The sequence below is a fragment of the Arachis hypogaea genome, chromosome 16 (genome assembly GCF_003086295.3).
Source record: "Arachis hypogaea cultivar Tifrunner chromosome 16, arahy.Tifrunner.gnm2.J5K5, whole genome shotgun sequence".
Classification (NCBI taxonomy): Eukaryota; Viridiplantae; Streptophyta; class Magnoliopsida; order Fabales; family Fabaceae; genus Arachis; species Arachis hypogaea.
Genome location: NC_092051.1, coordinates 39249969 through 39263653, shown reverse-complemented (window position 1 = coordinate 39263653; position 13685 = coordinate 39249969). Strand labels below are relative to the sequence as shown.

The window sequence follows — 13685 nt, the reverse complement described above, 5'->3', positions numbered from 1 at the left end:
ACGGAAGTGGTTGTCAGGCACGCGTTCATCACATACTTGAAAATAACTTCTCCTAAATTTTAATTATCTGGACTTAACGGGATATGTGACATATAATCCTCTTATATTTGGGTAATTAGGATTTATGTGGCATATAAACTAGAATTAAGCTTCACCTTCTAATTGGAATAAATTGACCAAGGAATTGGCAGTTGATGAATTTTAGAAGAAACTAGAAAGGTCTAAGGAATTAGGGTCTAGTCACATATAGTTTGCCATGAATTAAATCTTGCATGATTAAAATAGTTAGTAAGAAAAGTCAATCCGAAAAATAGATAACTCTGAAACCTTAACTGCCTTCTCCATATTTTATTCCCATCTTATTTATTTGCCTGTCTTCTGTTTAATGCTTTTTGAAATCTCAAACAGTATTTTCTGCTTGTCTAGCTTAGCTAATTAATCAACCATTGTTGCTTAGTCCTTCAATCCTCGTGGGATCGACCCTCACTCACCTGAGGTATTACTTGGTACGACCCAGTGCACTTGCCGGTTAGTTTGTGGGTTATAAATTCCGCACCAGCAAACTATGGACTATTATATATTGCTGGAAAGCTCTAGAAGTCCGCTTTCCATAGCCGTTGAGCGCTCCATTTGAACTTCTGCATCTCTAGAAAATCTCTTTCGAATGCAGGTAGGTCAGATCTGGATAGCATCTACAGTGCTTTCTCTGTCTCTGAATCAGACTTCTGCTCCAGCTCCTCAATTTCAGCCAGAAATTACCTGAAATTGTCCAAAAACACAAAAACTCATAGTAGAATCCAAAAATGTAAAATTAGCACTAAAACCTATAAAAACTTAATAAAAACTACTAAAAACTATATGAAAGTTATGCCAAAAATGTATAAAATATCCACTCATCATTAGAATTGACTAATTGGGATTAATTCTACACAATTACCATGTTTGTGGTCCATAACTAGGATAGGAATCATTAATTCTCCAATTCTTGCCAAGAGTCCTTTTTTCCATTTAATTTCTATTTTCATTGCTTTTACTTGCTTTTCATTTAATTACTTGCCATTTTAATTTCTTTCCTCTTGTAATCAAAATCCCCAAATCCCCCATAGTCAATAATAGAGCATTTCATTGTAAATCCTAGGGAAGATGACCCGGGACTTAAAACTTCCGACTATTTTGTATTGATTGTGACATCTTTGAATTAAAATTTGATGTTGGTCAATTGTTGGGTTTGGACTATACTTGCAACGCCAATCCTATTTTGAGAAAAATTCCTAACCCGCTTTTGGTCTCTATCAAATTTTTGGCGCTGTTGCCGGGGAGTTACAATGGTGTTATATTATTGGCTATTGTGAATATGTTAATCTGTTAATATCTTGCTTTTTGTTTGTTTTCTTGATTTTGTTTGTATAGAAGGTTAATTTTGGGATCTCATAGCTTGTTGAAAATTCCATCAAAGCTTGGTGCAATCAATTGAAAATTTTGGAGATTCAAGCATTGTTGGAAGTTCCAAGATAAATATAAGCACAAGTCTCCTTGATTAGAGCTCTTCATAAGTCCAACTTAAGGACAATAAACCAAAGTGCTAGGTGGGAGACACCCCACCATGGTAACATTGTTCCAACCCTTTCCTTGTTTATAATTTTGGTTTATTGCATGTTTGCTTGTCTTAGTTAGCCTAGGATTAGTTTAATTTTGAGCATACATAGGTTAATTTTCATGTGGATCATGCATTTATGGATATTTGAATGTTGTGGGGTTGAACTTTTGATTGAGCTAAGGCTTAGTACCTTTGAATTTGAGAAATTTTTTTTTTGGAAAAACAGGGCATCGTGCGTGCGCACACCCTTGTGCGTACGCAAGCAATATCTATATTTCACTTCTTGTGCGTGCGCACCGACCTGTGCGTGCGCACACTAGCTTGTGCGCCCTCTGTTGGAAGTGCTCGCGCGGCTTGTGCATAGGCGCTCCCCTGTTTTTCTTGCGCTTTGTGCGTGCGCACACAAAGCCCTTTTTGCGCATGATGAGACGCAGAAGCTGGTGAATTAAAAATTATTAAATGGTTATGTTGCAAGTATAGTTCTTAACTCACCGAAAATCTGCCTATCAATTTAGAAATATGTCACAGAGAATTAAATTAAAAATTACTGGGAGTTTTAAGTCCCAGGTCGTCTCCCAACGAGTTGCAGAAAAGTGTGCTACCTTATTAATCAGATGTGCCAATAAGTTGAGCTAAGTAAATTGGAATGTAAATTGAGGAAATTTAAATAATATGAATAAAAGCCTTGACTGGGAGTTGATTGGTTGGAATTTCTATTATTGGTGGAGTGAATGTAAAATTAATTTATAATTAATGGTTGTTTTGTTTGGTTATCCTTTACCAAGTAAGGGAAAGTCAAACAAGCTGGAATGCCAGATCTGTTCACAAGTTGTAACCCACTTAGTTCAAAGGGATTGGCGTTGGTGACAGGATAGCAATCCAACATTTAACCCAATTACAAATTTTTCTTCAATCCTTCCAACTCAAGAATTCCTTTTAATCAACTTCCCATCAAGTAAGGAAACTACTCACGCATTGTAAATAAAGAATCCAAAGCATATGAAAGGGAATTAAAAGAAGACATGATTATTGGAATTGAAATTAAATTAAAAAGAAATAATCCTTGCATTAAATAATCATAAAAGTATTCAAATAACAAAATTGAACAAAACAAGGAACATAGAAGAATGAAACCAAGTTAAGAAAACAAACTAGAATGATGAAGTCTTGATGAGAAAATAACTCTTCTCAATGTTCCAATGCGAAGACCAATTGAAAATTAAAATTCTAAAACCTAGAGAGTAAAACTAGATCTGAAACTGTCTCTGAATGAATCCGTTCCTTGTTTCTGCGTGTTCTCTGACTCTAGTCTGTTGTTCCGGGCCGAAAACTGGGTCGAAATAGGGCCCAAAATTGCCCCCAACGAATTCTGCAGATTATGCAGATCGCACATGTCACGCGATCGCGTCATCCATGCGGACGCGTCATTCGCGCTTTTCCTCGCCACGCGTTCGTGTCGTCCACACTACCGCGTCGCCAAAACTTTTCCGATTCGCGCGGCCGCGTGAGCCATGCGGCCGCATCACTGCGATTTGCTCTCCTTCGCGCGGTCGCGTGAGCCATGCGACCGCGTCACTTCTCGCTGGTTATCTCCTCAAATTCTTGTATTTCTTCCATTTTTGCTAGCTTCCTTTCCAATCTCCAACTCATTCATGCCCTATAAAGTCTGAAACACTTAACACACAGATTACGGCATCGAATGGAATAAAGGGGAATTAAAAATAAATAATTAAAGTCTCTAGGAAGCAGTTTTCAAACATGTAATAAGTTTAGGAAGGAAATCTAAATGCATACTAATTTAATGAATAAGTGGGTAAGGATCATGATAAAACCACACAATTAAACACAATATAAACCATAAAATAGTGGTTTATCAACCTCCCCACACTTAAACATTAGCATGTCCTCATGCTTAATTGAAGGAGATAAGGAAATAAGTATGAACATGTAGAAACTCATGAAATGCAGTGCAAACCTACACATATATAAATAAATGCAACTATATGATTCTTGTCTACTTAATCAAAAGTAAATAAGCTCTTCAAAACAATTACAAATCAAATTCCACTAATTTTATCATTACACAATAAAACAGATAAAAGTGCAAGAAAATAGCTCATGAAAGCAAGGAACATGAAAATTCAAGCATTGAACCCTCACTGATAATGTATGTGCGCTCTGATCTCTAGTGTATAGGGTGGTCACTCTATCCTTCTCTAATCATGCTTTCTAACTTTTGTTCTTCTCCTAACCAATCAACAATAGTTAATATACCAATACAAACATCATGAGGTCTTTTCAAGGTTGTAATGGGGCTAAGGTATAGGCAGGGGTGTATATTTGGTCAAGTGAGCTAATAAATTGAATCTTTAATTAACCCAAGCTCTAATATAACTTGTATACACTTAATGTCATCTTTAAAGTTCATACCTAGCTACCCAGAATTCCCTTTTTCAATCCATACTCATGTATCAACTTATATTTTTGGTTATATCATATGTGCATTGATCTTCGAATTCTGAATTCAACATTGGGGTAATTTTGTCCCCTTATTTATTGATTTTTCATATTTATTATTATTTTTTTTATAAATAAAGCTTGTCAATGCACATAGATTTTTAATTCTTGTAGTTTCACATGAGTAGGTATCCAAATTCCCTTTAAATTTTCATGATACATTCCCTTAACAACTTTTGTTCCCACAATTTCTCATACTTAACTAGCACACACAATTCTATCTTAAGCTAACTAAAGATTCAATTTGGGATATACGATTGTTTTTCGGCTTAAGGTTAGTAATGTGATAAAATATCGAACAAATGGGAATAAAAGGCTCAAAGTGGTTAACAAAGGTAATTGAAAAGGGTAGGCTTAATTTGGATGAGTGAGTTTAAACAAATAATGGCCTCAATCATGTGCAAGCATGCAAATATAATAACTATTGGACATATAAGATAAAACAAAATATAGATTACAATCATAGAGAAGTAAACACACAAGAACGAAATAATTATGGTTAAATAATGTAACCATTCATAAAGGCTCAAATCTTTCACAAGATGTGTGTTCTTTAACTCAAATATCATGTTCCAAATACAACTCAAGAAAATTTATCATAAAAATTTTGAAAAATTAGTGAAATTTTGTTCCAAAGATAGATTTTTAAAAGAAACTTACTGTCTTTTCAATCAAGTAGAACATGCATGCAACTATCCTAACCTATGCAATTTATTCTATTCTATAAAGGAAAGAAAATCTAACTAAAATATCCTAATTATTGGTGCCAGAGAAGAGAATTTACCTCCGGAAGTTAGGTACTGACCGACCTCCCCACACTTAAAGCTTTGCACCGTCCTCGGTGCCATCTGTCAGAAACAGGGGTGGGCTGGTAGCAGTATCTCCACAGGCGGGGCCGTCATGGCTCCCTGTGCTGGTGAAGGAAGTGGAGTCCGGGGTGTCTGAGTCTCTAAAATTTCCCTTGAGTAGCTCCTTGAGGTGTTTGAATCGGCACTCTCTCATCTTTGCTTTCTGTTCTTGTCGATCCAACCGTTCGATTATCTGCTGGAGCAATTTCTCAGTTGTAGATGCTTGTGGTGTTGAAGAAGGATTATCTTCAACTGGAGCAGTAGGAAGGCTTGTAGTGGCTGCTAAGAGTCTGAAGTATTTCCCGTTAGGGACATACTGATCGTCCTGTGGAAGCATGGCTTTGGTGTCCCCAGCTCTGTAGGAGACTCTGGCTGCTAAGACAAGATCTGAGACCAGGGCGGGGAAAGGTAAGTTGTCCGCAATTTGTACGTGTTCCATAGCATTCCGGATGTGTTTTGCGAGATTCAGAGGTTGGTCTGTAAGGATGCACCATAGTAGAACAGCCATGTCTGCAGTGAAGGAGGACTCATGAGTGCTCGGAAAGACGTAATGGGACATGATCTGTGCCCATACGCGAGCCTCCAAGGTAAGTGCTGAAGCCAAGATTCCCTTAGGGCGGGTACGGTGGTATCCGTAGATCCAATGGCTGCCAGGTAATGCAATGACTCCGAGAACGGAGTCTCAGTTGAATTGGTATCTCTGACGCTGAAGGATGGCTACTTGAAAAGCGTCCATTCTTGCTGGAATAGGGGGAAGACTCAGAGCTTGCTGAATGGCCTCTTCTGTGATGGGGACTTGCTTTTGCCGGACATAAACAGACTGTAGGGTCGGCATGTAGAAGTTGGAGTAGAACTCAACTACCCAAGAAAGATTGACCTGCCTCGGCTGTCTCTGGAGAAAACCCCATTGTCTTCGCTCAAGTTGCGGCTCAACAAAGGTGGCAATATTGGACGGGAGGATAAGAAGATATTCATTGTTATAATTCCTTTCTGCCATGATAGGGAACATCTGCTCACAGTAGCGATTGGAAAATCGCGCAGTGTCCTTTGCTGGAAAGGCTTTCTCTTTTTCGTCAACCTTTATTATCCGCTTAACACTTTTTGTTGAGGGCTTAACTGTGGTTGAAGAAGGCTCTGCCACTAATGCTCTTTTAGTTCCTCTTCTTGCTGGTGGTTTGGAAGTTGCTTTCTCCTTTCCTTTCTTGGTGGCCATCTTGAAAGAAGGGAAGAGAAAGAAAATTAAATTTAAAGAGATATATAGCAAGGAAGGAAACGGAAAAGAGGGTGAATGATGCACAGCAAAATGTAGATGACAGTAACACATGCTCTCGAGTACATATGAAAAGCCATCAATGGAAAATAGCTAGTGCATACAAAGTCAAGTGAATGCAAGGTGTTTATTGGCATGCCGAAAAAGGGCATGAGTGGCATAGACCAAGCATTACTTCGTAACAAACCATCACGTTTGTATTGACAATTGAATTCAATTAATAAAATAATAATGAAAAGTTGTGAAAAGCAAGCATTAAATAGTATAGCAACATAGAGAAGTGCATAATGTCACATGAGCTTTTTCACAAACACATAGCATGCATGGTGAATAGGGTATAGAAAATATGAAGATGAACATGCAAGCAATCCCTTAAGTGGGAGAAAAATAATTGTCAAACAATTTGCAATAATCCACAAGCATATAATGAGGGATGATAACTCAAAAGGTTTCTAACACCATGTAAAGAAAAGAAAAGAAGAAGAAGGAAAAATAAAAATCTGAAAAGAAAAAGAAAAGAAAAAGAAAATAATAATATATATACATAATATAAGAAGAATTATAGGAAAAAGAGAAGAAGGAAGAAGAAGGTAAGACCTTGTTAATGGTGGTAAGAGAGATAGAGAGTGAAAGGTGAGATAGAAGGGGGAAGGAAGAAATAAGGAGGGAAAAGAAAAATTAGGATTTGGGGGAGAAAAAGATAAGATAATTTGGCAATTTAGGTTGAGTTGTGCGGCGCATGCGACGCGGCCGCGTGGGGCACGCGTTTGCGTGGGTGGGCGTCAGGTAAGGGGACGCGATCGTGTCAGTCACGCGGTCGCGTGATCCGTGTTACGCTGCTGGCGCGAGTGCAGCCTCGCTCCAGCACAACTCTCTGTTCGATTTATTTTAATTACCAAATTAGGGTGATGCGATCGCGTGGGTCACGCGATCGCATGAGTGTGCGTTATAAAATGGGTGACGCGGCCGTGTCGGCAACGCGGTCGCGTGAAAAGGATTGTGCTTCCAGCACCAATCCAGCACTACTCTTGCACAATATCTCAGTGTGCACCCTTTTACGTCGAAAGTTCAGGGCACGCAGCCGCGTGGGGCACGCGGTCACGTGGGAGGTCAGGATTCCCATGCGACGCGAACGCGTCAGGGACGCGGTCGCGTGGGTCGATTTGTGCCATTGGCATGCCTCCAGCCGGATTCCAGCCGAACTCTCGGTTCGTTTATTTGTTTTCTCCACCCCATTTGCGATGCGAACGCGTCGCTGATGCGATCGCGTCGCGCGGCGAAAAACCCCTTTTTTTTGAATTAAAAAGAAATATGAAGACATGAAATGCAAATGCACGAAAGCACTAATAAAGAGGAGAGTTATTAAAGAAGAAAAACTAAAAGTGAAGAAAAGAACGATCATACCGCGGTGGGTTGTCTCCCACCAAGCACTTTGCTTTAACGTCCGTAAGTTGGACGCTCCACTAGCTCAATCGGCTGCTATGTGGGGATCTTCCAGGTGGAAGATCTCAAGCTCCTTATTTTTCTGTACCTTCTCGCCATGGTACAGCTTCAGGCGTTGTCCATTAACCTTAATAAGTTCAGAACTTGAAGGATGGCTTAGGTGATAAACTCCGTACGGTTCAGCCTTCTCTACTCTGTATGGACCTTCCCATTTTGATCTCAACTTACCGGGCATGAGCCTTAGTCGAGATTTGTAAAGGAGGACAAAATATCCAGGTTGAAACTCTTTCTTCTTGATGTTCTGATCATGCACAGCTTTCATCTTTTCCTTGTAAATTCTGGAGTTCTCATAAGCTTCTAGCCGAAGGTTCTCCAGTTCCTGCAGTTGCAACTTCCTTTCAGCTCCGGCGTTCTCAATTCCCATGTTGCACTCCTTAACTGCCTAGAAGGCTCTGTGTTCTATTTCAACTGGGAGATGACAAGCTTTTCCATAAACCAAGCGGAAGGGAATCATCCCAATGGGCGTCTTGTATGCCGTTCTATATGCCCACAGTGCATCTTGTAGCCTGGTGCTCCAGTCTTTTCTGTGAGGCTTTACTATCTTTTGCAAGATACGCTTAACTTCTCTGTTTGATACCTCGGCTTGCCCATTAGTTTGGGGATGGTAAGCTGTTGCAACTTTATGGATTATCCCATGCTTCTTCATCAATCCTGTTAGTCTCCTGTTACAAAAATGGGTGCCTTGATCGCTCACGATTGCTCGTGGTGACCCAAAGCGACATATAATATGGTTTCTCACAAAGGAAACAACAGTGTTAGCATCATCAGTGCGGGTAGGAATTGCTTCTACCCTTTTGGAAACATAATCCACAGCTAACAATATATAAAAATATCCATTAGAATTTAGAAATGGACCCATGAAGTCAATGCCCCAAACATCAAAAATTTCACAGAAGAGCATATATTGTTGAGGCATCTCATCCCTCCTGGATATATTACCAAATTTCTGGCATGGGGGCAGGATTTACAAAACTCAGCAGCGTCTCTAAAAAGAGTAGGCCACCAGAATCCGCAGTCTAAGATCTTTCTAGCTGTTCTTTGAGGGCCAAAATGTCCTCCGCTCTCAGATGAGTGACAGGCCTCTAAAATGGACTGGAATTCTGATTGAGGCACACAACGTCTAATTATCTGGTCAGCGCCACATCTCCATAAATATGGGTCATCCCATATATAATATTTAGACTCGCTTTTCAACTTGTCTCTTTGATGTTTAGAAAAATGTAGAGGAAATGTGCGGCTAACTAAATAATTAGCAACAGGTGCATACCAAGGGATTACCGCAGATACTGCTTGCAGGTTGTCAAAAGGAAAATTATCATCTATAGGAGTAGAATCATCCTTAATATGTTCAAGGCGACTCAAGTGGTCTGCTACTAAATTCTGATTACCACTCCTATCCTTTATTTCTAAATCAAATTCTTGTAACAGTAGTATCCAACGTATAAGTCTTGGTTTGAATTCCTTTTTAGCTAATAGATACTTTAGAGCTGCATGGTCCGAATACACTACTACTCTAGTACCATATAAATAGGCTCGGAATTTATCCAGAGCAAAAACAATAGCCAGAAGCTCTTTCTCAGTAGTAGTATAATTGGACTGGGCAGTGTCTAAAGTCTTAGACGCATAGGCAATAACAAAAGGATCCTTACCTTCGCGCTGAGCCAGCGCTGCTCCTACTGCATGGTTGGAAGCATCGCACATGATTTCAAACGGCTGACTCCAGTCTGGTCCTCTCACAATTGGGGCTTGAGTTAGAGCAGTCTTCAGCTTATCAAACACTTGTTCGCAATCCTCACTGAACTCGAACTTAATATCCTTCTACAGTAATCTGAACAAGGGAAGTGCCACCTTACTAAAGTCTTTAATAAATCTCCGGTAGAAACCTGCATGGCCAAGGAACGAACGGACTTCCCTCACAGAAGAGGGGTAAGGTAAACTAGAAATAACATTCACCTTTGCTGGGTCTACAGAAATACCATTATTAGATACCACATGTCCTAATACAATCCCTTGTTTTACCATAAAGTGGCATTTTTCGAAATTCAATACAAGGTTTGTGTTAACACATCTATCTAATACTCGAGATAATCCATCTAAGCAAAGGCTAAAAGAATCACCATAAACGCTAAAATCGTCCATAAAAACTTCCATACAGTCCTCAATAAGATCAGAGAAAAAACTCATCATGCACCTTTGGAAGGTAGCTGATGCATTGCACAAGCCAAAGGGCATTCTCTTATAAGCATATGTTCCAAAAGGACATGTAAAAGTAGTCTTTTCCTGATCCTCAGGAGCTATATGAATCTGGAAATAACCTGTGTAACCATCTAAAAAGCAATAATGTGATTTACCTGACAGGCGATCCAGCATTTGATCAATGAATGGAAGTGGGTAGTGATCCTTACGGGTAGCTTGGTTGAGACGCCTGTAATCAATGCAGACTTTTCAAGCATTCTGAACTCTAGTTGCTATGAGCTCTCCATGCTCACTCTTCACTGTAGTGACTCCAGATTTCTTGGGCACCACTTGTACTGGGCTTACCCATTCACTGTCTAAAATGGGATATATGATACCTACTTCTAATAGTCTGGTCACTTCTTTTTTGACAACTTCCAAGATGGTGGGATTCAATCTTCTCTGGGGTTGACGGACAGGTCTTGCTCCCTCTTCTAGAAATATTCTATGCTCGCATACTTGAGGGTTGATTCCCACTATGTCTGCCAAACTCTACCCAATTGCCTTCTTATGCTTCCTCAGTACATCAAGTAACTGCTCTTCTTGTTGAGAAGTCAGTTCCCTTGCAATAATAACCGGAAGCTTCTGCTCATCCTCAAGATAAGCATATTTGAGATGTGGAGGGAGAGGTTTCAATTCTAACTTTTGATCATGGGCAGGCTCTGGATTATCTGGGGCTTGTGAAAATGGCGAAGTGCCCTCACTGTCAGTTAAGAGGGTCCCCACACTGGGACCTTGTCCAGTGTGCCTCTCTTCAAACTCTTCCTCTTGAATTTCAGCCACACTTTCGTCTATGACATCACACTGGAAGATAGAACGATCTTCTGGGGGATTGTCAATGACTCCATTCAGATTGAAGATTACTATGCGGCCATCTATTTCAAAGGAGTATGTTCCTGAAAAAGCATCCAATTTGAATTTTGATGTCTTCAGGAATGGTCTTCCAAGTAGGATTGATGATGGCTTATCTAAATCATTGTGGGGCATCTCCAAGATATAAAAATCAGTGGGAAATGTGAGCCCTTTAATGTTCACCAAAACATCTTCAGCAACTCCAGCCACTATAATAATGCTTTTATCTGCTAACATAAAACGAGCTACCGACCTTTTTAAGGGAGGGAGCCTCAAAACATCATATATAGACAAAGGCATTATACTAACACATGCTCCTAAATCACACATGCAATCATAAATTACTACACCACCAATAGTACAACTAACTATGCAAGGACCTGGATCACTACATTTTTCAGGTAATCCTCCCATTAAAGCAGATATAGAACTACCTAAAGGAATAGTTTCTAATTCATTAATTTTGTCTTTATGGATACATAAGTCTTTTAGAAACTTTACATATTTAGGTACCTGCTGAATAACATCAAAAAGGGAAACAGTTACCTCGACCTTTTTGAATATCTCTACAATTTTAGGATCGGGTTCCAGCTGCTTCCTGGGCTTCCTTGCAAGTTGTGGAAATGGAATAGGAGTATTGTTGTCTGTGGCGTCTGCGCCTTTTGATGCTTCCTCCTGTGGTTGAGCTATTTCTTCTTCAGCTATGTCCTGTATATCATCTTCCTCTTCAACATCTTCGATTTCTACCACCTCTTCAGCTGAGGCGTATTCTGGTGAGCTTGGTTCCTCCTGATTCCTCTCCTGCAGTGTGGTTCCGGACCTCAGGGTGATGGCATTAATGCCTCCCTTTGGGTTGGGTAATGGTTGAGAGGGGATTCCAGTGGTGCTTGAAGGTTGGTTATCGGAATTTTATGCTGGTACAAACTGTGTCATAAAAGCTTGCATAGTAGAGGTGAGACCATTCAAACTGGCATTAATACTATTCATGATGTTACTTTCCATGGCCTGTTGTCTTTTCTCAAAAGATTGCAGTAGGTCTTCAGTAGAAGGTGAAGAAGAATGGGTAAATTGAGAGGTCTGCTGCTGATTGTTCTGTGGTCCTTGGTTCTGCCTCAGGTGAGGTGCTCTGTAAGGTTGATTTTGCTGCCTGTTGTTGTTATTGTTCCACCTCTGATTTTCCTGATTATCTTTGCCTCCTCTATTATTGTTGTCCCTCCAATTCTGGTTTGAATTATCCTACCATCCATGGTTATTATTTCCACTTTGATTATACCCTTGGTTGGGGCGGTCATAGAAGTTGTGAGTGGATGCCACCATGTTGTCTTCTTGTTGGAGCTGTGGGCATTCATCAGTATAATGGCTGTAATCAGCACAGATTCCACAAATTCTTTGTGGGACTAGTTGTTGGTTTTGCTGTGGTGGAGGAGGTTGAGCTTGCTGAACTTGTTGATTCAACTGTATTTGCTTCAGCAAGTTGGTCATTTCACAGATGCCTTCACGTAGAGCAGCAGTCTCGCTGCTAGAAGATACTTCTGCAACAGCTTTTGAACGGCCTTGCTTCTGTCTGTGGTTCCTAGTGGATTCAGCTAAATCACTGATCAATTGCCAAGCTTCATCAATGGTCTTGTACTTCTTCATAGACCCATTGCTGGCACTTTCCAGTATGGTCTTATCTTGGGGCCTCATACCCTGTGTGATATAGTTGAGTAGCACGATCTTGTCAATCATGTGGTGGGGGCATGCTTCAAAAAAATTATTGAAGTGCTCCCAGTATTCAAAGAGAGTCTCATTGTCATCCTGAATAATTGTGGAGATATCCTTCCTTAGCTTATCAGTGACTTCAGATGGGAAGAATTTCTCCAGAAACTCCTTTCTGAGTGTATCCCAGTTGGATACATTTGCTAGAGGTTGAGTGTAGTACCACTCTCTTGCTTTTCCCTCAAGAGAAAACGGAAAAGCTTTCAGCAGTATTGAAGTTTCATCAGTGCCATCATGCCTGACAGTAGAATAGGCTGCCTGGAAATCTCTCAAGTGCTTGATAGGCTCTTGAGCAGGTAGGCCATGAAACCTGGGCATCAAATTTAGCAGTGCGGGCTTTATTTCAAAATCTGTAGCTACCGCCGGATGATGCGCTTGAAACGGTTGCATTGTAAAATTAGGGGCTCCTTCCTCCTGGATGGTAACTCTCCTAGCTGCCATGTTTTCTGCACGTAAAACAACCGAATCAGTAGAACGGGGGCTGGTTTCTTCCTCAGATTCACTTTCAGATCCGCCCTCAGAGCGGGCTAACCGATGCTGTTCTCGCCTTATTCGTGAAATTGTCCTTTCAATTTCAGGATCGAATATTAGCAAGCGTGGATCAGGAAGTGAACGCGTCATTTGACGGAAGAAACATGCAGCTCATAGTAGCAGAATAAAATAAAATGCAAATAAATAAATTCTAATTAATAAAATTAGCACTCTATTGCAACTCCCCGGTAACGGCGCCAAAAATTGATGAGACACAGAAGCTGGTGAATTAAAAATTATTAAATGGTTACGTTGCAAGTATAGTTCTTAACTCACCGAAAATCTGCCTATCAATTTAGAAATATGTCACAGAGAATTAAATTAAAAATTACTGGGAGTTTTAAGTCCCAGGTCGTCTCCCAACGAGTTGCGGAAAAGTGTGCTACCTTATTAATCAGATGTGCCAAGAAGTTGAGCTAAGTAAATTGGAATGTAAATTGAGGAAATTTAAATAATATGAATAAAAGCCTTGACTGGGAGTTGATTGGTTGGAATTTCTATTATTGGTGGAGTGAATGTAAAATTAATTTATAATTAATGGTTGTTCTGTTTGGTTATCCTTTACCAAGTAAGG

At 40.0% G+C, this 13685-nt stretch overlaps 1 non-coding gene across 1 annotated transcript; it reads left to right on the top strand.

The window, feature by feature from the left end:
• The first annotated feature begins 12544 nt into the window (after nucleotides 1-12544).
• On the top strand, nucleotides 12545-12652 carry LOC112761632 (small nucleolar RNA R71). Its single transcript, XR_003182019.1, has one exon. It is a non-coding gene; the product is annotated as a small nucleolar RNA R71 (small nucleolar RNA).
• Nucleotides 12653-13685: the final 1033 nt, after the last annotated feature.